At 36.9% G+C, this 25,154-nt stretch overlaps 1 protein-coding gene and 1 long non-coding RNA gene across 4 annotated transcripts in view; both read right to left on the reverse strand.

Annotated features, from left to right (window-relative positions):
- Positions 1–11,087, reverse strand: part of PLA2G4A (phospholipase A2 group IVA) — a 158,343-nt gene extending 147,256 nt beyond the window's left edge. For 2 of the 3 annotated variants that reach the window (XM_082401670.1, XM_082401668.1), the window contains exon 1: positions 10,265–11,087. The gene's annotated coding sequence lies outside the window, so the exon portion shown is untranslated. The remainder of the gene's footprint in view (positions 1–10,264) is intronic. The other variant, XM_082401667.1, reaches the window with a different exon arrangement.
- A 3,529-nt stretch (positions 11,088–14,616) lies between these two features.
- LOC309606365 lies at positions 14,617–24,651 on the reverse strand. Its single transcript, XR_014231780.1, has 3 exons — positions 23,053–24,651; positions 22,796–22,848; positions 14,617–20,229 (listed from the first exon to the last, which is right to left on the reverse strand). It is a non-coding gene; the product is annotated as an uncharacterized lncRNA (long non-coding RNA).
- Positions 24,652–25,154: the final 503 nt, after the last annotated feature.

Below are 25,154 nucleotides of genomic sequence, written 5' to 3' on the forward strand. Positions count from 1 at the left end.
TTCATTTTAAGGGTTTCCAGATTTTCTTTCTTTAAAAACTCACACTCAAAAAAAAAAAAAAAGAACCCACTCTAGCAAAACTCAGCCATTCTGGCTTCTCTGGGTTTGCTCCTAGCATTTAAACATAGCTGGAGAAAAACGACCTAAACTGGCAGACTGTTTTTTAATCTTCGGTTTACATTCTCAGAACTCAAAGAGGCTCTCACCACTACACAACGCCTTTCTAAGTTTTTCTGGTGCCCTTGAAGTCCCACGCTAGAAAGACTTTCCTCTCCCCCTCAAGTCTCTCGCCTCACCCCACCCTCACTATTGGCTGTGACCTCATCTCCCTTCACTGAGAAAACAGAAGGCACCAGGGGGAAGTTCCCATCTTCCCACCAGCAAATCTGCAAACTCCTCTGCCCAGGCACTTGGGTTCTCCTTCTCCCTGGCACGAAGGAGGCAGAGTTCCTCCTTGTGTTGCGGACCTAGCCCCACACGTGGCTCTCTAGACGCAAAATCCCTCTATCTTCTTCAAGTACTTCCCTCTGACGGCCATGCCTTTTTTTTTTTTTTTTAATTTATTTTATTTATTTTTGGCTGCGCTGGGTCTTCGTTTCTGTGCGAGGGCTTTCTCTAGTTGTGGCAAGCGGGGGCCACTCTTCATCGCGGTGCGCGGGGCCTCTCACTATCGCGGCCTCTCTTGTTGCGGAGCACAGGCTCCAGACGCGCAGGCTCAGTAGTTGTGGCTCACGGGCCTAGTTGCTTTGCGGCACGTGGGATCCCCCCAGACCAGGGCTCGAACCCGTGTCCCCTGCATTAGCAGGCAGACTCCAAACCACTGCGCCACCAGGGAAGCCCAATGCCTTTCTTTTCTGAATCATCAGCCTTTACCTTCTACTGGAAAATCTGATTGGCTAGCTTTGTTACAGTCTCCCTTAACTCCATATTCCTTTTCCCTCCATGTCTCCATTTTTATGCTGGGTTTCACTGACAGATTTCTCTAAAGGGCCATTTGTTCCCACTGTACCTATCCATGTCCCCAGAGTCCTCCACTCCTATCCCTTTTGCCATCTCACTGAGTCCCCACCTCTCCACTGGAACTGCTCTTATCAAGACCACTAACGAGGGACTTCCTTGGTGGTCCAGTGGTTAAGACTCCGTGCTCCCAACGCAGGGGGCCCAGGTTCGATCTCTGGTCAGGGAACTAGATCCCACATGCCGCAACTAAGACCTGGCGCAGCCAAATAAATAAATATTAAAAAAAAAAAAAAAAAAAAAAAAGACTGCTAATGACCTCCAAGTTTTCAAATATGGTCGTCACTTTCCTATCCTCTGTTTCTCTGGAAGCACTTTCCCTCCTTTGTTCCCATGGCATCATCCTAACTACTGGTTTTCCATCTGATTTCTTGGTTGTTCCTTTGCAGGCTCATTTACAAATGCTGTTCTCTGCCTGGAACCCCCATCTGAGCCACACTACCCTCACTCTAGGCACCTCCCACACCTGGCTTCTCATCCCTCACATCCCGGCTTAAATTTTACCTCGCAGGGAAACCTTTCCATCCTTCACCTCCCCAGGTTAGCCTGTACTATTAAAGTCCATTTGCTTCTTTTATTATTTGTTTATTATTTGCTTAATTATCATCTCTCTCCTCCAAGAGGGAATTGACTCTTTATTCACCCATGTGTGCCCTAAATGTAGGACAGTGCCTAGCATGTAGTTAGTATTAATTAAAACATACTGAACTGGTGAAGGAATAAATGCACATAGCCCAGTGATCAAAAATTCCTGGATTATATTAGCATCTGACTTTTTCTTTTCTTGACCCAACAGGTAAAATTCTTAAGTGAAAAAGAGAGTACAGACTATCTAAATTGCTTCTAATACCTCTTCTTTTTCTAAGTATTTAAAAAGGTACATTTTTCCTACTCTTTTCCTAGGCATGCTACATATATTCATGAAATAGTATCTAGAAATTCTTTTCTTCACAGAAAATTGTAATTTATACAAGAATGCTCTTTTCATTGTGACAATAGCTCATAAGGTATTAATCAACCAAGCCAACTTGTCAACTTAACACATAATTTAAGCAGATAGTAAAATTTTCTGCAAACACTGAATGAGTTTCACAAAACTGATTCTTTTATTGCTTTTCATTGACAACAGAGGGATCGTCAGTGATAAGGATAAGAAAAAAAAACTCATATAAACATTGTGGACTTCTATATATTTTAAATATAAATCCCTCATTGTCACTACCTCAAAAAATAAGTACCAAGCAGCAGATTATAAGCAACCATCTTAATATTTTGCAACTAAATTTTTAACTAACTAAGAAATCTCTTTAAATTAGAATTTAAATTTGCTGTGAGAAGTCTTCCTAAAATGTTAATAGCATCTTCTACTAATCAATGATATAATGATACTTTGAAGTTATATTTGAACATGAATTCCCATTGTACACTGAAAGTAGTGATTTTGAAGACTATTCCATGAAATGCCCTAATGTTACCTCTTTGAGATCTAAGTTCATGACCTCAACCAGTTTTAAACTCATCTGCCTCTTCTTCATGACAGTTAAATGGAAAGGAAGTGGATACCTGTTTGAGCTTTGTGGTAGATAATAACAACGGACTGATGGATATTAAGATATCTTAATTATAGATGCCAGAATCTACACAGCATATCCTCATAACCACATGCATCTTTAGATACTTTTCCCCAGAGTACTTTTCTATAAATTCTTACTTAATTGCTCTAAATTACTTTTCTTACTACTTTCATAATATTGCATCAACTACATGTAAACAGTCCACAAAATGGATTACCCTTTTGTTTCAAGTAGTAAAAAATGAGAGCCTGGGGACTTCCCTGGAGGTCCAGTGGTTAAGACTCCGCACTTCCACTGCAGGGGCACTGGTTCGATCCCTGGTTAGGGAATTAAGATCCCACATGCCATGCAGCACGGCCAAAAAATAAATAAATAAATAAATAAATAAATAAGAGAGAACCTGAAGAAAACTTAAAGACACTATTTTCCTGCCCCTAGACTAACCCAGGCAGACATTGTCTCTTCTACAATTACAGATCCAGGAATCCCACAAGAATACATACGGAGTCTAACATCCCAGTTTATTGCCGAGGTACTGCGCCCAACTTGCTTATCTTGTTAAAGCTGTGGATGTAAAAGTATGGGGCAAATAGGAAGTGTGTCAATTTACTGACTGAAATTCAGAAGCCATTTGCTGACCTAAGGTTTCTAGTGGTGCAGTTGCATCACAGTCAAACATGACTTTCTATGTATTATTTATTATGAAGTTATACATATGTGTAATAAGCCAACGTTATAACTAAAGTTGATTTTTACTCCTGAAAAGGAATATCTGGTATACCATAAGCTACTGGGTTGTTCAGAAAGGTAAAATAATAATGATTTTTTTCTACAAATGATAAATCCAAGGTCAGAGTAACCATTTTGATACAAATGCTTTATGCCAACCACCAGGATTAATAAGAGCCAAAAAGAACCATAGGCTCTGTAGGTTATACTCAGAATATTCTAAAAAAATGCTCTATTACCAAATGAAAGTAAAACTGTTGGTAGAATTAGTGTTTCTTATACAACTCATAATACACCTCTTTTGTATTTTTGGATTAAAGTTCATATACTTTATTGCCTTAAAGTGGCATATATCTTTATAAAATTCTAAATAGTTACAAAATAAGAAATTCTAAATCATATGCTACTTCTTCAATTATTCTTAAATTTGTGCAACTTCCTCTATTATGTCAATCAGTAATCCAGTTATAAGAACAGAACAATTGAGTTAATATGGAAACGTGCATTAGGATGTGTACTTTCTGGTTCTTCCCCTATAATTTTTCTGATATTAACAAATAGGAGGAGGTTGACAGTCTTAAATAACATGCATCAAAACTGGAAATACAGGGCTTCCCTGGTGGCGCAGTGGTTAAGAATCTGCCTGCCAATGCAGGGGACACGGGTTCGAGCCCTGGCCTGGGAGGATCCCACATGCCGCGGAGCAACTGGGCCTGTGAGCCACAATTACTGAGCCTGCGCGTCTGGAGCCTGTGCTCCGCAACAAGAGAGACCGCAACAGTGAGAGGCCCGCACACCGCGATGAGGAGTGGCCCCCACTTGTCGCAGCTGGAGAAAGCCCTCGCACAGAAGCGAAGACCCAACACAGCCATAAAATAAATTAATTAATTAATCAATTAATTAATTTAAAAAAAAAGAACCTTCCTTGAACTTAAAAAAACAAAACAAAACTGGAAATATAAACCAATCAATTAGTTAATTGAAGCATACAAAATGCATCAAAATGGAAATCATAAGACTCGGATATTAAATAAGCTATTTAACTTTCCAACACTTCTCTTTTCACATCTACAAAATGTGAATATCTGCTCTGCTAACCTACATGGTTATTATGGGAATATAGTTCTTGAGCAATCTCTTTATAAACCACAAAATGCTATGCAAACGAAAGGGATTATTGTCCCTCTGATTTTTTTTTTCAAACTAGGTAATCAGAAAACAGATTGTAAATTAAATAATAAAATGAAAAACTAACCTGAGTGTTATAAATACCTGAGTTTTTCGTACTATGGAATACTGAAATTACACATATTATGGATATTTGTTTTCTAATTCAAAACACTGTTACCTAAAATACCTAAATTTCCCTGTAGACTCCAGAAGTCAAACAAATGAAGAGGAAGATTAAGGAAAAGGGAGCAGCTGATTTACAAGTGCATTCCCTTCCCCCTAAGAAGGGAATGGAAGGAAAATGAGTGCACCTTGGTCTCTCAGCCCTTCATCTTTGACTCAGCGGTTACTAAACTCTGACCGGGATCACTTACAGGTGATTGCTGAGTTTCTCTAAAGCTATTTGAATTCATTCAATAAGTGATCAGACTGGTGGTGCAGCTTCATAAATCTGCTTATGGCGAGCACTGAATTATCAATATTTAAGCTTATTTTATATTTGTATAGAGGAGAGATAAACTGTATTTTCAAAGAACTGTTCTGAGGGTAGACTAAGAATCACAGAGAATCCAAAAAACTGAGAATCACGGAGTGGCAAGAGTAGCAAAATTTGGGCACATCTCTTTTTCTCAGGCAAGTAGTGGTATCAAAAGGCAGGAACAATATCTGCTCTATTTAATGTCTTCTTTGGAAAGAACCCCTGAACCAACCTTTTGGTTCTCCCAACTGTCACTGCCCTAGTCGCCAAGGAGTACAAGATGAACGGCCTAAAGCTTATATTCATTTTCTCTAAGTTGGTTCTTGACAAACATGGACACCATTTTTCTTACAAAACCTTTCAAAAGAATCATCCTGTAACCTTTAGACCTATCTCTAGCTCCATCTTCCTGCATTAAGCAAGTCTGGATGTTCCTAAAGCTGTGGGAGATTCTACAAGGGTTTTGGCCCTCTTCTCGGAAACCTCTTTAAGTTCCCTGAATTTTGTAGAAGCTGACAGACTGTGAGAATAAGAATGACTTGCTTTCATTTTTCTATGCATCTCACCCATTGTTAAAGAAAAGGTATCAGGAAACAATAAGAACAATCCTCTAAACTTGAAAAAAGCAATGTTTACAGAATTTCTATTTCCATTTCAAAATTTAGCCTTTCATGTTAAGACCCCTAACACTCTTCAGAATTATTGAGGACCCCAAAGGGCCTTTGATTATGTGAGTTATATCCATTGATATTTACCATATTAGCAATTAAAACTGAAAAAAGATTTAAAAATCACATTGAAAGATGCAATTCGTAAACATAGGCATACAAGTGTCCACCATGAAAATTGTTCAACCTGAAAAAAAATGCGAATTTAAACAAGATACCATTTTCATATAACAATTGTCTCAGTTTTTGGATTTGTTGTTTGTTCTGTTTGAGTGATAACACAATGTTGGCTTAGGGAAATTCTACTCTCTTATACTACTGATAAATGGATCCAATCTTTCTCAAGAGCAAAATGGCAAAAATAATAACAAGTACTCTACAATATTTTGCTAAATGCTTTTTAAATCCTCCAAATACTCAATTATTATTATTATTATTATTATTATTATTATTATTATTATTCTTTTACAGCTGAGAAAAGAAAATTTTGATAAAGCATTTGGCTTATGATCTCATAACCTGTAATTAGTGAAACTTTTGTTAGAACTTGAAAAATGCATTTTAAGAATCTATCCAAAGGAAATAAACAAAGATGTATACAAACATTTATATTGACGTCCTAAATGAAACACTATTTATAATAGTAGAAAACTTTAATCCACCTAAATATCCAGCAATTTATAATCAGCCAATACAACATGTCCATAGACTAAAAATTACATCTTAGAACCATACTCTCTTGCTGTGGCTAGATTGCCATCACTTGCATAGTGCCTGACACATAGTAGGGACTTAGTAATATTTAAGATATGAATGAATATAAAATAAGGCATGAATATAAAAATATGTTTTAAGAGAAAATCTCATGATTGAGTGGAAGCATGTTATGAAACAGCATCAGCAGTGTGCTAAATTAATTAAACAAGGAGGCCATTAGACTAAGGTGACTCTAATGCCACTGCAGCCTACATCAGCAAACCAAACTCTAAGCCGGTAAATGCCAGTACAAAATTGAAACCTAAGGACAGTCATTCACAAACAGCCAACTAAGCTTCTGTAGCCAATCCATAAATTCCTTACTTTGCTTCTGCTTTTCCTCTATAAAATTCTCTCCCACATATCATGTCAGTGAAGTGCTCCTGACCACTTCTGGTTGGGCACTGCCCCATGCCAATCAATTTTTGCTCAAATGAACTCAAAATTTTTAATATGCCTCAGTTTATCTTTTAACAAGTGTGATCACAACTTTGTAAAATCTACATGTGGGTGTATGTGTAGAAAAATGTCTAGAAGCATAAATAGATGTATATACATGAATTCCTTATCTCTGTGCTGATGCATGCTAGTTACCCAATAAATATTTTGATTGAATGAATAACATTTTAAAAGTAGTTACCCCTTGCAACTAAGGGTTCGCATGCCACAACTAAGGGTTCGCATGCCACAACTAAGGAGCCCGCCTGCCTCGACTAAGGAGCCCACGTGCCACAACTAAGGAGGTCATCTGCCCCTAACTAAGGAGCCCACGAGCTGCAACTAAGGATCCCACCTGCCACAACGAAGACCCAGAACAACCAAATAAATAAATAAATTAAAAAAAAAAAAAAAAAGTAGTTACTGGGCTTCCCTGGTGGCGCAGTGGTTGAGAGTCTGCCTGCCGATGCAGGGAACACGGGTTCAAGCCCTGGTCTGGGAGGATCCCACATGCCGTGGAGCGACTAGGCCCGTGAGCCACAACTACTGAGCCTGCGCGTCTCGAGCCTGTGCTCCACAACAAGAGAGGCCGCGATAGTGAGAGGCCCGCACACCGCCATGAAGAGTGGCCCCCACTTGCCGCAACTGGAGAAAGCCCTCGCACAGAAACGAAGACCCAACACAGCCATAAATAAATAAATAAATAAAATTAAAAATAAAATAAAAATGAAATTAATGTGAACTAAAATTAAATAAATTAAAAAAAAAAAAAGTAGTTACCCCTTTTGGGAACTATATGTTCAATTTTCCTTTTCTTCTTTGCAATTTCTATATGTAACAGGATTTAAACAGTAAGCATGAATTATCTTTGTAATAAACAAGAATGTTATAAAACATAATTATGCTGGGAAATATCATTCGGAATTTTGGAACAAAAGCAGCAAATATAGACATCCCACAATCCAATAAAAAATAACTTGTATCTTACTTCCCTATTATGTTTTACTTATTGCATTCAGCAATAAAAAATATAAGATGTTATAGAAAAATGGCAAGCTTAATATTGTACAGCTAATTACTATCGGGGTGGAGTCTAAAATCTAGGTCATTTGGTTTCCAGGCAGCAGTTTTTCCATTACACCAATTACTTAGAGTTCCAGAACACTAACTGAATACATGCAATATTCACTGTGAGGCAGTTCTTTACTCATAAGTAAAATAATTTTGCTAATTATTTGAAATCGTCAGAAAGCTCCGAAATTCTAAGAAATACTATGTTTTCACACGACATGAATCGTTTTGGGGGATTTGTGAAATTCCTAAAGGTGTTTCAAAATTTGTGCATGTTTGAGGAGCAAAAGTGTCATTATTCTAGGAAGGAGTCTACAGCTTTCATAAGATTTGTAAAAGGGTCTGTGATAAACAAACAAAAAAGAAGAAGCTGAGAATAACTAACGCTATAAAATCTGCAAGCAAGAGGAAGAAAACAACTGATGGTAAATAAAAAGGCATAAAAGAGGAAAAGGAAACAGCTAATTCTGTCTTCCTCTTTTTTATTCCTGGAAGATATTTTTTTTAAATGCAAATGATTTCATTTTATGACTTTGCGTTCTAAGCAGAGACACTAGGAATGATACTGATGGGTTAAAAATTTACACAGGCCAAAGTATCTCTGTGGGATGACCTTTATCAGGTACTATTAGTAAGAAACTGACAAACGTAAAATGTAAAAAAAAAAAAAAAAAAAAAAAAAGCATTTTAACATTGCAAGTCACTTTTGAGATATTTTTCATTTATGTTTAATTGGGACAAGGAAAATTACTAAATAGGTTTCGTAGTTTCTTATCCCATAAAATGTGCTTCCCCTACAGGAAGTTTGTAAAGCTGCTTTGAGCAAATCAGATTAAACACTTCTCTATGCATTTCACAATTATTGCTTAATTTAAAATTTAACTCTTCCTCTGCTCACTGAAAGAAACAAATACCTGTTGTTTAATATCAATATCAAACTTGACTGGAAAGGTCTAGAGATCTCTAGAACATAATTTTAAAACTCTTAACAAGGTTTCTTTCACTACTATTCCCTGCAAACATCTCTTAGGCTACAATTCCAAATTTATGCAACAAACAGACACAAAACAAAACAGAAATTCTCCTTGAACCCAAAGGGTCATATATGTAAATATCATAACTTAGGAATGACACCCATCCAAATGGTCCGCCTCTAGTATTCTCCATCTGCCTTAGATGAATAAGTGCTTACATCATCAACCAACATAAAGAGCATTTCTTGTCCTAGTTTTTGAGGTAAAAATGACTAATTTTAAGATTAAAATGAGTACAAGTTATAGGAAACTTAAGTTAAACCACTATTATTTCAAATCCAAATGCCTTTTTTTTTTTTTTTTACAAATGCTTCCAATACAAAATTACTAAAATAGTATTCACACTCAAAACTTAGCTTTCTTATTTGAGCAAATCTTTTCCAATATCTTGTTTCGAGCTCTGTTCTCCTGGCATGTCAAATAACTTAGAAGGACGAATCAGAATACCAGTCAGTATACAATTAATTTTTCAGAAGGACGAATCAGAATACCAGTCAGTATACAATTAATTTTTCAGTGTTGTTTGTTTTTTCGCATAACACTGCCACACATTAAATACCCAGGAATGCTTTGCATAAGTAACCGAAATGACTATTTTTTAATTAAACCTTAAATTAGTTGATAAATTTCTTCGCTAAAGATCCTTAGGGCTGTCAAAGATCAAGCTGTTCAATAATGGGAATACACTACCAAATGTAAAATAGATAGCTAGTGGGAAGCAGCCGCATAGCACAGGGAGATCAGCTCGGTGCTTTGTGACCACCTAGAGGGGTGGGATGGGGAGGGTGGGAGGGAGGGAGATGCAAGAGGGAAGAGATATGGGAACATATTGTATATGTATAACTGATTAACTTTGTTATAAAGCAGAAGCTAACACACCATTGTAAGGCAATTATACTTCAATAAAGATGTTTAAAAAAAATAAAAATAAAAAATAAAAAAACAAACAAACAAACAAAAAAAAAACAAAAAAAAATAATGGGAATAGGCAACCACCGGGTGGCATCACGTGGAGCGCTAAGTAGAGCCCCCTTACTGCCTTTCTGAACGTTCGCTTTCTTTCGGCGCTGTACATGAAGGAAATCCTTATCGTCGGATTCCACAGTGCATTTACACCCCGGAAAGCAAACTGGCATTTCTTAGAAGGAAATTAAGGTCCCTGATCTGCATCTCATTTCAAAACTCAGAGGACATGCAGACTTTTCACAGCGGTGAATCCTAGGCTTCCCTTCGTCCTTTCTTCCTTCCAAGCAAGATACAAACTAAAAGCTAAAGGAGGGCGGGAGAGAGAAGTGGAGCGAGCGAGGGAAGAGTAAATATATTGCTTACAGTTCCCAGAGTTACAATGAGATTCCTCAGGCTCCTTTACGCCTCTAGCTTTCTGTCAGGATCCTTTCTCAGCCCGGGACCACAGAGAAGTTCAAGTCTTATCCTTGGTAGGAGGGGCTAAAATGTGAGCTGGTTTCCTTTCGTCTTTGCAGATGTGTTAAGGTGGAATTAAGGAGGAAGGGAGGAAAAGCGTTGTTCTCAGAGCAGCTGAAATCTTAAATGTACATGTTTACTTATTAGAACTAGGAGTTTGAAGTCAGAAAACACGCTTAAATAATATGTAAGTTAAACAGTCCTAAATTACATGGAGTCTATGTATGCATGTGTCTGAAAATACTTCTTGTCCTTAAGTAGTTACTGCTTCCTCCTTTTTTTCCAAACAAGTAAGAACTCAATTGAAAAGATGGATAACCCAGAGCATACTAGAGAGTGTAATACATATGTTGAGATTTAGGGGGAAAAATCAAATCACGTTAAATTAGAAATATGCTAAGTAAATTCAAATACCTGATATCACTGTAACCAAGAAGGTATATTGTTTAAATATATCCAAATTCTGCAAGAATCAATTAGTGTCTTTACAAGATGACTTCTTTCTTTTTATTCTTTATCAATCATCCATGAGATGTTATAATGCAATTAACTATGAATTATAACAGAAACTTGAGGGGTTTTTTTGTTTTTCGTTTTTGCAAAGTTAGAATAAATGATCTGGGAATTCCCTGGTGGTCTAGTGGTTAAGACTCTGCACTTCCAACTTCCACTGCAGGGGGCATGGGTTCGAACACTGGTTGGGGAACTAAGATAACACATGTCACAGGGCACAGCCAAAAAAACTTATATTACTTATATTACTAAAATCAATTTCATGTATAAAAAAAAGAATGTGACTGTTTAATTTAACTTTTTACTATTAATCTGTAGCTAATATGAACACCATAATAATTAGTCATTACATTTAGCTTTTTCTGAATATCAAACTCTGAGCAACTAAATATATTTGAATATAAAAATTTAAAATGTGGTGGTTACCAAGGGCTGAGGGGAAGGGGTCATGGGGAGTTACAAATCAGTGAGCATAAAGTTTCAGTTAAGCAAGATGAGGAAGTTGGAGAGATCTGCTGTACCACATTATATCTATAGTCAACCATAATATGGGGTACACTTAAAAATTTAAGGGGGTTGATCTCATGTTAATTGTTCTTACTGCAATAAAATAAAATTTTAAAACAAAAACAAACCAAAAAAATTAGTGTCTTTAAAGACTGACACACTAATTTAGTGTATCTTGTTTTTCAAACACAGGATCTTCTAATTTTGTCTTTAATCTAACATTGAGCACACTCTCCTATCTCTCTCTCTTTTTTTTTTTCTAAAGTATTTGTTTATTTATTTTATTTATGGTTGTGTTGGGTCTTCGTTTCTGTGCGAGGGCTTTCTCTAGTTGTGGCAAGCGGGGGCCACTCTTCATCGCGGTGCGCGGGCCTCTCACTATCGCGGCCTCTCTTGTTGCGGAGCACAGGCTCCAGACGCGCAGGCTCAGTAATTGTGGCTCACGGGCCCAGCCGCTCCTCGGCACGTGGGATCTTCCCAGACCAGAGCTCAAACCCATGTCCCCTGCATTGGCAGGCAGATTCTCAACCACTGCGTCACCAGGGAAGCCCCTCTCCTATCTCTCTTATAACATTTTCAAAGAATATAATTTCTGCAGACCCCATCATTAAATCTTCTGGATTATCTGCTTTCTGTAGCTCAGAATTCAACTCCTTTTTGTCTTGATTTTCTCCTATAAATTTAACCTGTTATACTATCAATCTCACCTTCCTAAAAAAGGCCTGTGGTGTCTCAGGAAGTCAAGATTGTTTTCTTTCCAAAGAAGATCCTGAATTTCTGAAAGGTTAAGTGTGCTAAGTAGAGGAACAGAGAGCACACTACTATTTTTTTTTACCTTTTTCCCCAGGTGAAGAAAGAATATGTTTTGCAGGGCACATTCATCCTAAGACCCTGGTGAAGAAAGACTCCTTTGAAAAGCAGCTTCACAGTGCTCGGGTCAGTTTGATAATAAAAGTTGTAGCTCAGTATTTGGAGGGGATATCCAATAGTGTGTAACCTGTTAAAGATAAGAAAAAGTTTTGATTAAATACTTTCAAAGAGAATTTCAGGATATGTTATGGCTAGGGTTAAAACATATGAGGAGATATTTGCCTCTTTTCAGCCTTACTAAATTGGGCTGACTTATCTCCATCCTTATAGTGAATAAAATCTACTGCAGGTTATGTCTTTCCCTATCTGGAACGGATATCCGGACCACCTCCCATTGCCCACATTCAGTTCAGTTTGGCTCCCTACCTATGATCTCATTGTTTACATAGACCCCTAGATGAATGATACCTATTCAGATTCACTATCCTCACTTTGTCCTAATTCCTCCAAAAATATTTCCAACATTAGCCTACTAGTTCAAGAATCTCCACCTTAGGTAAGAAAGCCCCTGCTTTCATAGCCTGCCTCAGTCTGTAGGATGAATTGGTCGGAAGACCCCTCTTTTCCAGGCCTATCCATAAAGAAGATCTGTTAGGAGAAGGAATACAGGTAGGACCCATCTGAAACTGAGTATGTAGCAGCCTCTTTGAGTCCAATCCCACCTTGTGCATTATTGCTAGTCAATAAGTTTCAGACCCTTTACCATTAATTATCAATATTTTCAAAAATTTAGACGGAGGATAATAAGCTAATTTAAGCACTGGATAATTAAGCAAAAGGAATGGCCTAAAAACTGGCCAGATTAACTACAACTGGCCAGATTTGACTACTTACTTGTCAAAACCCATGGCTTAAAAAGCAGAAAAGAAAAACCTGAAGTTTTCATGATTGATTTTTCTTCCTCTATATGCAGTTGCTTTCTATTGTCTTTTTTCACTGCTTCCACTTCACCTATCCTGTATTCTAACTATATGAAAGTGATCTGTCTCCCATAAACTTATTGACTTGAGGAATGAGGTACTGTTTGGTAGCTAAATCCATACATCCAATGAAAATTATTAGCCAGCATGGTATGCTGAACGGGGAAATCTAATCCAGATTGCAGATAGAAACAAGGAAGGTTCTCAATGGTCACCAATTAACCAATTTACTTATAATAATATGTCCCTCTTTTCCACTGCTACACTTGCATGTTCTAGTTCATAATGCGACTATAGTGATAGTAAAACAATAAATTGGTATTCTTACTATTTATCTGTCTGTGAATACAATTAATATGAGTCATTCCTCTCTTTATGTATTAACAAAATCAAGTTAGTAAGACACCCTAATCAAAGAAAAGGAAAGTAATTCTCACCTGTGAATTTTTTGACATCCAGCTAATTAACTCTCATCTTTCATTCAGACTACCACAGAGACTAATCTCCTTGCACACCTTTCCCTTAAATTCTACTAAAATAACCCTACTTACTCTGCAAGGCTTAGCTCAGTTATACCTTGTCTGGAAAATTTCTCTACCCACTCCCCTTTCCAGCATAATTAATCTTTCAGTTTCAGTAAGAACACTTATTAAAGGAAAAATATTTTATGCTACATGATGGTAGGAAACAAGCCTTCTTAATTTTAGTAAACCCTCTTGGCACACAAAGTCCATAACATATTAGGAGTTCAAAGGATGTTTGCTGAATTTGTTATCCATGGTATTAGGTTCAAAGATATCTTAAACCTGACACCCAAATAGCCCCTACTGCCACCTTACTGCCATTTCCATCTGTACTAAAGAAGAGGAAGTTTATTTTTTTATGCCCTGACAGACACTAATAAAATTCCTGGAAATATGAAGCTAATCAGAGGTAAGCGTGAAATGGACCCTAATTAAAATATATTTACAATTAATTTAAAAATTAGATGTCATGGGAGTTCGCTGGTGGCCTAGTGGTTAGGAGTCTGGGCTTTCACTGATATGACCAGGGTTCAATCCCAGGTCGGGGAACTGAGATCCCGCAAGCTGCACGGCACGACCAAATAAATAAATAAAATAAAAAATTTTTTAAATAAATAAAACTTAGTTGGGTTGAAAGCACAGATCTAGAGATAGTATATTTATGAACAATAAGAACTCTATTTTAATAGCTAGATATCTACTAGGACTCATCATCTGTACCTTCAATATACATTTACTATACCCATATGTTTGCATCAATATTTTTGACCTGAAAAATGGAAGCAATAATTTTCTCTTATTCTTTTTTTTAATAGTTAATTTTTTTTTACATTATTTATTTATTTATTTGGAGTATAATTGCTTTACAATGTTGTGTTAGTTTCTGCTGTACAATGCAGTGAATCAGCTATATGTATACCTATAATCCCTCCCTCTTGGACTTCCTTCCCACCCACCCCCATCCCACCCATCTAGGTCATCACAGAGCACCAAGCTGAGCTTCCTGTGCTTTTCTTTTTTTTAATATAAATTTATTTATTTATTTTTGGCTGCGTTGGGTCTTCGTTGCTGCACACGGGCTTTCTCTAGTTGCAGCGAGCGGGGGCTACTCTTCGATGTGGTGCATGGGCTTCTCATTGAAGTGGCTTCTCTTGCTGTGGAGGACGGGCTCTAGGTGCATAGGCTTCAGTAGTTGTGGCATGCGGGCTCTAGAGCTCAGGCTCAGTAGTTGTGGTGCACGGGCTTAGTTGCTCCACAGCATGTAGGGTCTTCCCGGGCCAGGGCTCGAACCCGTGTCCCTGCATTGGCAGGTGGATTCTCAACCACTGCGCCACCAGGGAAGCCCTTCCTGTGCTTTATAGCTTGTTCCCACTAGCTATCTATTTTGCACATGGTAGTGTATATATGTCCATCTTAATCTCCCAATTTGTCCCACCTTCCTCTTCCCCACCCCGTGTTAATTATTCTTCTTTTAATTGAACATGTTAGGCAGATTATTACTACTTTATTAAACTTTTTCCTCCTCAGTGTTTTTTTTAAATATATTAAGAGGACTATACCAAATAAAGCAATAGTAATATCATTGTTGCTCCTTATATAGAGCCTATATTGGGCCACATACTTTGTATTATCACTACATTTGCAGTATCATTAACCACTATATTCATGAAATTATGCATTACTGTCTTTATTTAGAATCCTAAGCACACAAAATCAGTAGTGAAGCCAGAATTTCAATCCAAGTCTGTCCGACAATTTTTTCAGTGTATTTTTTTTGTTTTGTTTGACCATCTTTTCAGCCTATCCCAAATCAGCCAAATCCCTGACTTACTAATTTATATTATACAAATGGAGTCATATTGTCAGTGATTAACATGACTTAATACACAGTAGAAAATTTGACTACAAATACACCATGTTCAGGAACTTTTGACAAAACCAAGTTGTCCTAATTCATTTTACTTGCTTGTGGCAATAATCTATAGTTAGCTAGTGGGAAGCAGCAGCATAGCACAGGGAGATCAGTTCGGTGCTTTGTGACGACCTAGAGGGGTGGGATAGGGAAGGTGGGAGGGAGGCTCAAGAGGGAGGGGATATGGGGATGTATGTGTGCATGTGGCTGATTCACTTTGTTGTGCAACAGAGGCTAGTGCAGTATTGTGAAGCAGTTATACTCCAATAAAGATCTATTAAAAAAAAAATAAGACCCTTGATTTTAGGGGCTATAATAAATGTAATTATTTTCAAAAAAAATAATAATAATGTACAAGCTGTTTTCTGCTCTCCAAGATCCCTCTAAATTTGGTAAAGCAAGCGCATGTCTAATTTCAGCAGTTCTGTCAGAATGGGCACAAGCCCAATCACACAGCTCAGAAACTGACTTGCAGACACTTTATAGGGTTTTAAAAATTCCTGTGCTCTTGGAATTTAAATGTACTGGCAACCATGCGAGAGGTTGAGCACATGTCTTTTGCTTTGAAGGCAATCCTGATTAGGAAGAATTACTGCTAAGCAAATGTCCAGAGCTCCTCAACTAACTGAGCTCCAAAGATGTCAGTAGAGGAATTCCATTAGAGGATGAAGATAATAGCATTCCTATACTTATGTTTATAAAACCAGTGACTAAGTATCTCAAAAGCACTTTTGTTATTTGACTTTTCAAATACGTTGTCAGAACCAACATGTTCTCTTTGGAAAAATCTGTTTTCCTTCATTCCATATATATATATATAAAATCCATATATATATAAAATCTTTCTCTGATTGGAAACACAATAAAGACAACTCTTAATCTTCACCCAAATAACAAAAATAGTCACATAACAAAATTTAATTTCATTACATTTATAATCTAGCCTTAAATCCCAGTTTGTCCCAAATTTATTTTTTAGGATAGAGTAAAATTTGATAATTTATAACCACAACAACAAAAATCCAAAAGCTGCTATAAAAAATAAAAATTTCTGCTAATCTAATTCATTACAAATTAGCAAAATGATCCAACTGTTTTCTACATATAGATAGGACTATTAAAGAAAACATTGTTGACTCAACAAATTAACTATTTCCTAATTAATATGCTACTGAGGTATTTTTACTTTCCTGAAAATAGCAGTGGTCCAAGAACTGAAATAAAAATAAAATATTAGACTAATATCCTAAACAGTTGTAAGTCCATTACTGCTTATAACTTGCTACATTTAAAGAAAACACTGCAATAACGTATAATATTTTGATTTATCACTAAAATAGGGAGAAAGAAGAAGGTATGATTATTTTGCTATAAATCATAATTCTAGAAAAAGAATCTCCCTTTCGTTTGGCTCTCTAGATATTTCTATTTCCCTTAACAGCCATTCTGCTACTTGTAATAAATGCATGGTAAAGTAATTCAATTTTATATATATATATATATACACACACACACACACACAAATAGGACCTACCTATACAGTAGGTCCTTGTTGGTTACAACTACTACTATATATAAAATAGGTAACCAACAAGGACCTACTGTATAGGTAGGTCCTATTTGTGTGTGTGTGTGTGTGTATATGTATATAAAATTGAATTACCTTGCTGTACACTTGAAACTAAGACAATGGGACTTCCCTGGTGGCGCAGTGGTTAAGAATCTGCCTGCCAATGCAGGAGACATGGGTTCAAACCCTGGTCCAGGAAGACCTCATATGCTGTGGAGCAACTAAGCCTGTGCGCCACAACTACTGAGCCTGTGCTCTACAGCCCGCGAGCCACAACTACTGAGCCCGCATGCCACAACTACTGAAGCCCGTGTGCCTAGAGCCCGTGCTCTGCAACAAGAGAAGCCACTGCAGTGAGAAGCCTGCACACCGCAATGAAGAGTAGCCCCCACTCACCGCAACTAGAGAAAGCCCGTGCGCAGCAACGAAGATCCAATGCAGCCAAAAATTAAAAAAAAAAGAAACTAACACAACATTATAAATCAACTACACTTCAATTAAAAAAATAAAATTTTAAAAAAAGAGAATAAATAAATGTAATGGCAAATTTGAAAAAAAAAAAAGAAAGAAATTTCCCAGCTATCAAAGATGGTAGTGGTTAGTTGCGCTATTTTGTTTTGAATATGGTAGTTGATTGTCAGAGATGGGTGTTGGTTTCTTGGCTCTTGGCAAGGGAATGACATTATTAACCTGGTATTTAGTAAGATAGCAGCATAGACTGAAGAATGGAGACAGTAATGTGAGGAGGGGGAAAACCTGAGTGATTACTGTGTCAAGAAGGAATGGTGAACTCCCTGTATGGGAGGAGACTTATCAAGATGAGAAAGATGAATTGGAAGGTTGAGACAATTTGACAAAACTCAACTACAGGAGTAAACCAAACCACATGGCATAAGAAGATAATCTGTAACAGAATGATGATTCAGAGACTCAATCTAGAGTTAGAGACAATGTCTTATACACGGTATGTATTTAATGTTTTATTAAGATTTAAGATTTAATCTTCAACTTGCTGCTTACCTCATATAGTTATGTCTGAACAAGTCAGTCAGTTTATTCTTAGTTGGGATCAGTTTTTCCAACTGAAAGTTGTGAAAAACAATTTGGGGAAGCAGATTTGGGATTATAAAATGTGTCCTCTGCTTTTAAGCCCGCGGAGAGGCAGACATTATTCCTTAGAGAAGAAACTCTTCCCAGTGTACTGGAGTCATCCGGTGGAGTTGCATGTAACCTCTGGGATTAACTGGGCATCCTGGTAGCATTGCCCCAGCCTTGCAGAGTAGGTGATTTACCCAAAAGTGAACATCAGAGTCAAAGTTTAAATCAAACCTTTGACCTCAAATTACATATCTCTTTCTATAGCTCTTTCCCATTGCCTATTTACAGATAAATTAATTGAGCCTTAGAAGTCAAAGAAAAAGCTCCCAAGTAAATAAGAAATGGGAAAGTTTTGAGTTTTTATAAACACATGCTTTGTTTTGTTCCCTGATAGCTGTTTTTTTTTAAATAAATTCATATTAGAAAGGTAAAAATTTCACTGTTGAACATTTTGAAAATGCATGTGCCATCCTTTTGTGTTTAGTCCTCAGGGCTGTGGGTATTTTTTCTTCTCTACTCCAAATCATGATATTGCATTCCCTTAACAAATAATCTTTTAAGAAGTATAACCACTAAAGCAGCCACTATAAAGCATGGAGAAGATTACTCCCCTGTACTCCCCACTTTCCTCCATGTCTTTTCCCAATATGTTTGCAAAGTGCAAGTTCTTATAGGGAATTATGAAAGGGAGCAAATGTGAAGACAAGGTAGAAAGGATCCAGGTGATTTGTTTATTTACAGAGTGCTGGTAACCCCATCCCTCAGATCAAGAGCAGGTAGCAAGACTTCTGGGGAATGGCTACCTCGCCGCATGGTAGAAGATAATTTGTATAAGATTGATGGTTCAGAGACTCCATTTAAAATTAAGGATTCTAGTGTCTTATACAATAATAATACATATTATTACATAGTAGTATATAAGTAATACATAGTGATACATAATAAGTATGTATTTAATAATGTATATTTAGATTTCATCTTCGAATTTCCACTTACGTCATGAATTAATACCTGAATACGGAAGCCAGTTTATTCTTAGTGGGAAACAGTTTTGCCATGCGAAAATAAGAAAAACAATTTGAGGAGGAATGAAAAGATTTGGGATTACAAAATGCACAGTGCCTAGGGTAACATTGGACTATATCTGCAGGAGTTTGTAGGACTCAAGCTGGGCCCAGAAGAAAGAGAAAATTTCTTAGATTTAAAGGCATGCTGTGGCTTGGGCATGGGCTTATCATGGGTAATGGGAATACAACAAAACGTGAAGATTCTATTTAAATGTTTGGAACTTTACAAGATCCACAGGACACTTGCACAAACTTGGACAATTTTAAGAGGAAAGAAGTTTCAATAGTGCTTGAAATTACATGTCCTAGCCAGATGGGGACCAGGAGCAGTTTAATTTTGACTAGGAAAATAAAAGAAATGTCACATTTCTTACATCCTGTCTCATAGAAGTCATAGCCACTGGCCTAGTTATTTAGAAGAAAGAGAATAAAAAGTCACACATCCCACCATCCAGAGATAACAATTGTTAACATTTGTTGTATATCATTCCGGTTTTTTATTCTATGCATGTACATATGATTTTCCATATCATTATACTGTATACATTGCTTTATTTCTATTTTTCCCTATCCACAGCATGTTGGAAATATTTTTCCATGCCAATAAGATATTTTTAATGGTTGTGTAACATTACAATATATGAGTACACTAGAATTTATTAAAGGATAACTTATTTTAAGATATTATGCTGTTTCCAACATTTTCCACTATTTTAAACAAAATTTTGTTAAATATTTTTGTAACTAAAACTCAGTTCAAATCCACAATTAATCGAAAAGGCAAACTTTGATTTGAGAAGCAATGGGAAAGTTAACATTTGTATGTTTCCCTGTGGAGAACACTCTAGATCAGGCAGATGGATATCCAACATCCAGGACATCCAAAGGGACCTAGGTGGAAAGGGAGGGTTGGATACTAGAATCAGAAGAATGAACATGAGAAGAGAATAGTAATCATTTATTGAGGGTCCAGAAAACATATTGATGCTCTTTCATTCACTTTCAACTGCACTATAACAGGGTATTATCCACATTAATTAATAATTAATAATATTCTCATATAAATGAGAAACTAAGGCACACGTTCACTAAATTGCCCAAGGTAAGTTACTAAGTGTTAGAGCAGAGATCCAGACTCAAGTCTTCCTGATTTCAAAACCCATGGCATTTTTATTGTTTTTTTTTTTTAACATATGTAACTTAAAACAAGTTTGACAAATATCACATTGTACATAGGCAGGATTTTACCTAGTAATAATAGCATTTATTCTGCTCTAAAATATCTAAGGAATGATGAAGAAAGCAAGAAGTTCAAGTTTCTGGAAATACTCCTCTTGATGTGTTAGTGGGAAGTATGCTAGTGTCATTCCTCTCCAGGTTAAGACTAAACTCTCAGACCTTCTTAAGCCTGCTTTATATAGAGACAAAAATTACATTTTCCTGTTCCCAAAGCTTTTTTCCACCAGATGAACTACTTTAATTAAGAATAAAGTGAAAGCAAAAATACAGTGTCTATGAAACAAACATTTTCAGAGATGCTCACTCACTGGATCTTTATTTTCTAAACATCTTCAATATATATTAATATATATGCAGCTATTTTATTGTATGTGTATGTTCCTTAGAAAAATACCACAAGTCAGGGAAGTCTTAAAATAAGAGGTTTTAAGTTTCTGTTCCTATTCTGAGGTTACTTTTCAGCACCCTTATATGAAAGCACGATGACTCATCAGAATTGTGTTGTGTCTTCCAGGGGTATATTTACAAATCTAGTAGTTATTAAACAAAGGAAAACTCTGAGAAACATCTGCTCTCCTCCAATGAATAAGCAACTCTGCCACTTTCTCGGTAAGAGAGGTTAAGCCCCTTCTAGTCTATCCTAAAAGACACAGGTGTGGAATCAAGGCATTTTTCAAACTCTTAAGTGACTTTGGGTATGTTTGATTCACAGGTAAAGGCAATACCAGTTTTTATCCTGTCTCTGTGGTAGGTAGAGCTGAGGTTTACAAAATTCAGTCTTTGGGCTACTGTGAACAAGACAAAATGTTATAGCTTTGTGAACTATAGAACTAGAAAAATGAGGAAAATCTTATGCACAAAAATGTTATTAACCATCCTTTCAGAGGAATGAGAAGGCTTACCATTTCCTGTGAGATTGTACTCTTTAAAGTTTGGTGTTAGAATGGCAATCCAAATTTTTATTTGGGTTATTGTTTTGTTTTGTTTTTTTTGCAGGGTGAGAGGGAAGTAATTTTTGATCCCTGATATACAAAGGTCTGGGAACCATAATTTTGAACCCTATCCAGAAAGGCTAGGGAACACTTCCAGCAGTACAAGTGTTTGCAATCTCATAACGAGTGTTGTCATCAAGAAGGAAAACTTCACCAGACTGCATAAATGTGATAAATCATTATCCCAAACTTCCTCTTGCTCTTCCTTCAGTTAATACAATCTACCTTATTGACTGGTAGACATATTGTCTGAGAGGCACATATAGATATACACATATATGTTCCCAACTTTCACTCATTTCCCCTCCAAAGTTTTCTCTAATAGCAGCTAACATGATCATGATCACTGCAGTACACAAATCTTTTGTCAATTCCCTTCAATGTCTCCCCACTTCTTTTGGAATGCTACCCATTCTCTTTGACATGGTCTCAGAACATCTTGACCCAATAAGTATCGTCTGTTTCTCTTTTCTCCAGAGCTAACTGGACTTTTTTCATTTCCAAGAATATCTCATACTCTTGACTGTCTAATTACCTTCCCACAAATCCCATTTCTTTCTCAACATCTCTGCCTTGCTGACATCTACTTAACGTCAATTTTCAATTTAAAGGTTCCTTTTTCCAAAAAGATTTTACCAGGCCAACACCCGCCTTCCTCTGCCCAAGCAAACCAGGCCCTTCTCCTTTTCCTTCTATTTCCCCTGCAATTCTCCATCTTAACACTTCAAGTCATTTATGCAGTGTCTACATTTCCTATAGTTTCATGCTCTAGACTACACTCTTGGGGAGGGCAAGGACTGTCTATTTTGTGTTCTGCTGTATAAACTATGTAAAACATGGTGCCGCAAAGTTAATAACTGGTATGCAATAGATCTTTTCAAATGAATGAATTCCCTCTGCTTAGCTTTCTAAGCTCTTTTGTCTTGTTATTTTTTATTCTATTAGTTTCAATAACTGATCTTAATTAATTCAAGAAACAGTGTGATAAATCAGTATCTTAATTTCCAAGATTCCACAGCTCTGCATTTTATATATGATAATAACATGTTTTCCTATAACATTTCTTCTTTGTGCTAGCAAATTCTGAATTATGCTCCCTAAATTCTGGTTGAATTTTTTTTTAAGATAAGGCGCCGTGAATTCAGGACCGTAGTTAACACAAACTAGTATGCTTCTGTTTCTCATATTAAGGTTCTAGAATGAAATTTTAAGACTCTGCAACATACCTCAACTGGATGATTGATGACGGTAGCGTTTCTTAGCCATTTCTGAGGGTGTGCTGCAGTGAAATGAATGAAAGTAAGGTAAACAGAAGAAGAGTTTTATCAAATGATTACTGCGGAGGAAACCATAATAGAAAACAGACTCATAACTGTGGGTTAAATTTTCGTTTAAATTTAAAAATTTAAATTAAAAAAAATGTAAATTTCATTTAAATTTAAAAAAGAAAGAAAAGCAGGTGGTTTTGTGGAGCAATGCTTACCAAAGACAAGACGCAGTCACAGGGGGACCTTCAAGATGGCAGAGGAGTAAGACGTGGAGATCACCTTCCTCCCCCCAAATACACCAAAAATACAGCTACATGTGGAACAACTCCTACAGAACACCTACTGAACGCTGGCAGAAGGCCTCAGACTACCAAAAAGGCAAGAAACTCCCCACATACCTGGCCATGTGGCTGAGAGGGTCTTGGTGCTCTGGCCTGGTGTTAAGCCTGAGCCTCTGAGGTGGGAGAGTCAAGTTCAGGACACTGGACCACCATAGACCCATGTAATATCAATCGGCGAGAGCTCTCCCAGTGATCTCTGTCTCAATGCTAATACCCAGCTCCACCCAATGGCTAGCAAGCTCCAGTGCTGGAAATCCCATGCCAAACAACTAGCAAGACAAGAACACAACCACACCCATTAACAGAGAGGCTACCCAAAATCATACTAAGTTCACAGACACCCCAAAGCACACCATCCAACACAGCCCTGCTTACCAGAAAGACAAGATCCAGCCCCACCCACCAGAACACAGGCACCAGTCCCACCCACCAGGAAGCCTACACAACCCACTGAACCAACCTTACTCACTGAGGGCAGACACCAAAACCAACGGGAACTACGAACCTGCAGCCTGCAAAAAGGAGACCCCAAACACAGTAAGTTAAGCAAAATGAGAAGACAGATAAATATACAGCAGGTGAAGGAGCAAAGTAAAAACACATCAGACCAAACAAATGAAGAGGAAATAGGCAGTCTACCTGAAAAAGAATTCATAGTAATGATAGTAAAGATGATCCAAATCTTGGAAATAGAATAGAGAAAATGCAAGAAACGTTTAACAAGGACCTAAAAGAAATAAAGAGCAAACAAACAATGATGAACAACACAATAAATGAAATTAAAAATTCTCTAGAAGGAATCAATGGCAGAATAACTGAGACAGAAGAATGGATAAAGTGACCTGGAAGATAAAATAGTGGAAATAACTACAGCAGAGCAGAATAAAGAAAAAAGAATGAAAAGAATTGAGGACAGTCTCAGAGACATCAGGGACAATATTAAATGCACCAACATTCAAATTTTAAGGGTCCCAGAAGAAGAAGAGAAAAAGAAAGAGTCTGAGAAAATATTTGAAAATATTAGAGTTGAAAACTTCCCGAATATGGGAAAGGAAATATTCAATCAAGTCCAGGAAGCTCAGAGAGTTCCATACAAGATAAATCCAAGGAGACACCAAGACACATATTAATCAAATCTTAAAAATTAAATACAAAGAAAAAATATTCAAAGCAGCAAGGGAAAAGCAACAAATAACATACAAGAAAATCCCCATAAGATTAACAGCTGCTCTTTCAGCAGACTCTGAAAGCCAGAAGGCTGTGGCAGGACATATTTAAAGTGATGAAAGGGAAAATCCTACAGCCAAGATTACTCTACCCAGCAAGGATCTCATTCAGATTTGACAGAGAAATTAAAAACTTTACAGACAAGCAAAAGCTAAGAGAATTCAGCACCACCAAACCGGCTTTACAACAAATGTTAAAAGAACTTCTCTAGGCAAGAAACACAAGAGAAGGAAAAGACCTACAATAACAAACCCAAAAGAATTAAGAAAATAGGAATAGGAACATACATATCGATAATTACCTTAAATGTAAATGGATTAAATGCTCTCACCGAAAAACACAGACTGGCTGAATGGATACAAAAACAAGACCCATATATATGCTGTCTACAAGAGACCCATTTCAGACCTAGGGACACATACAGACTGAAAGTGAGGGGATGGAAGAAGATATTCCATGCAAATGGAAACCAAAAGAAAGCTGGAGTAGCAATTCTCATATCAGACAAAATAGACTTAAAAAAAAAGACTATTACAAGAGACAAAGAAGGACACTACATAATGATCAAGGGATCAATCCAAGAAGAAGATATAACAATTGTAAATATTTATGCACCCAACATAGGAACACCTCAATACATAAGGCAAATGCTAACAGCCATAAAAGGGGAAATCGACAATAACACAATTATACTAGCGGACTTTAACGCCCCACTTTCACCAATGGACAGATCATCCAAAATGAAAATA

The sequence above is a fragment of the Balaenoptera borealis genome, assembly GCF_965194805.1.
Source record: "Balaenoptera borealis genome assembly, chromosome: 1".
In the NCBI taxonomy this organism is placed as follows: Eukaryota; Metazoa; Chordata; class Mammalia; order Artiodactyla; family Balaenopteridae; genus Balaenoptera; species Balaenoptera borealis.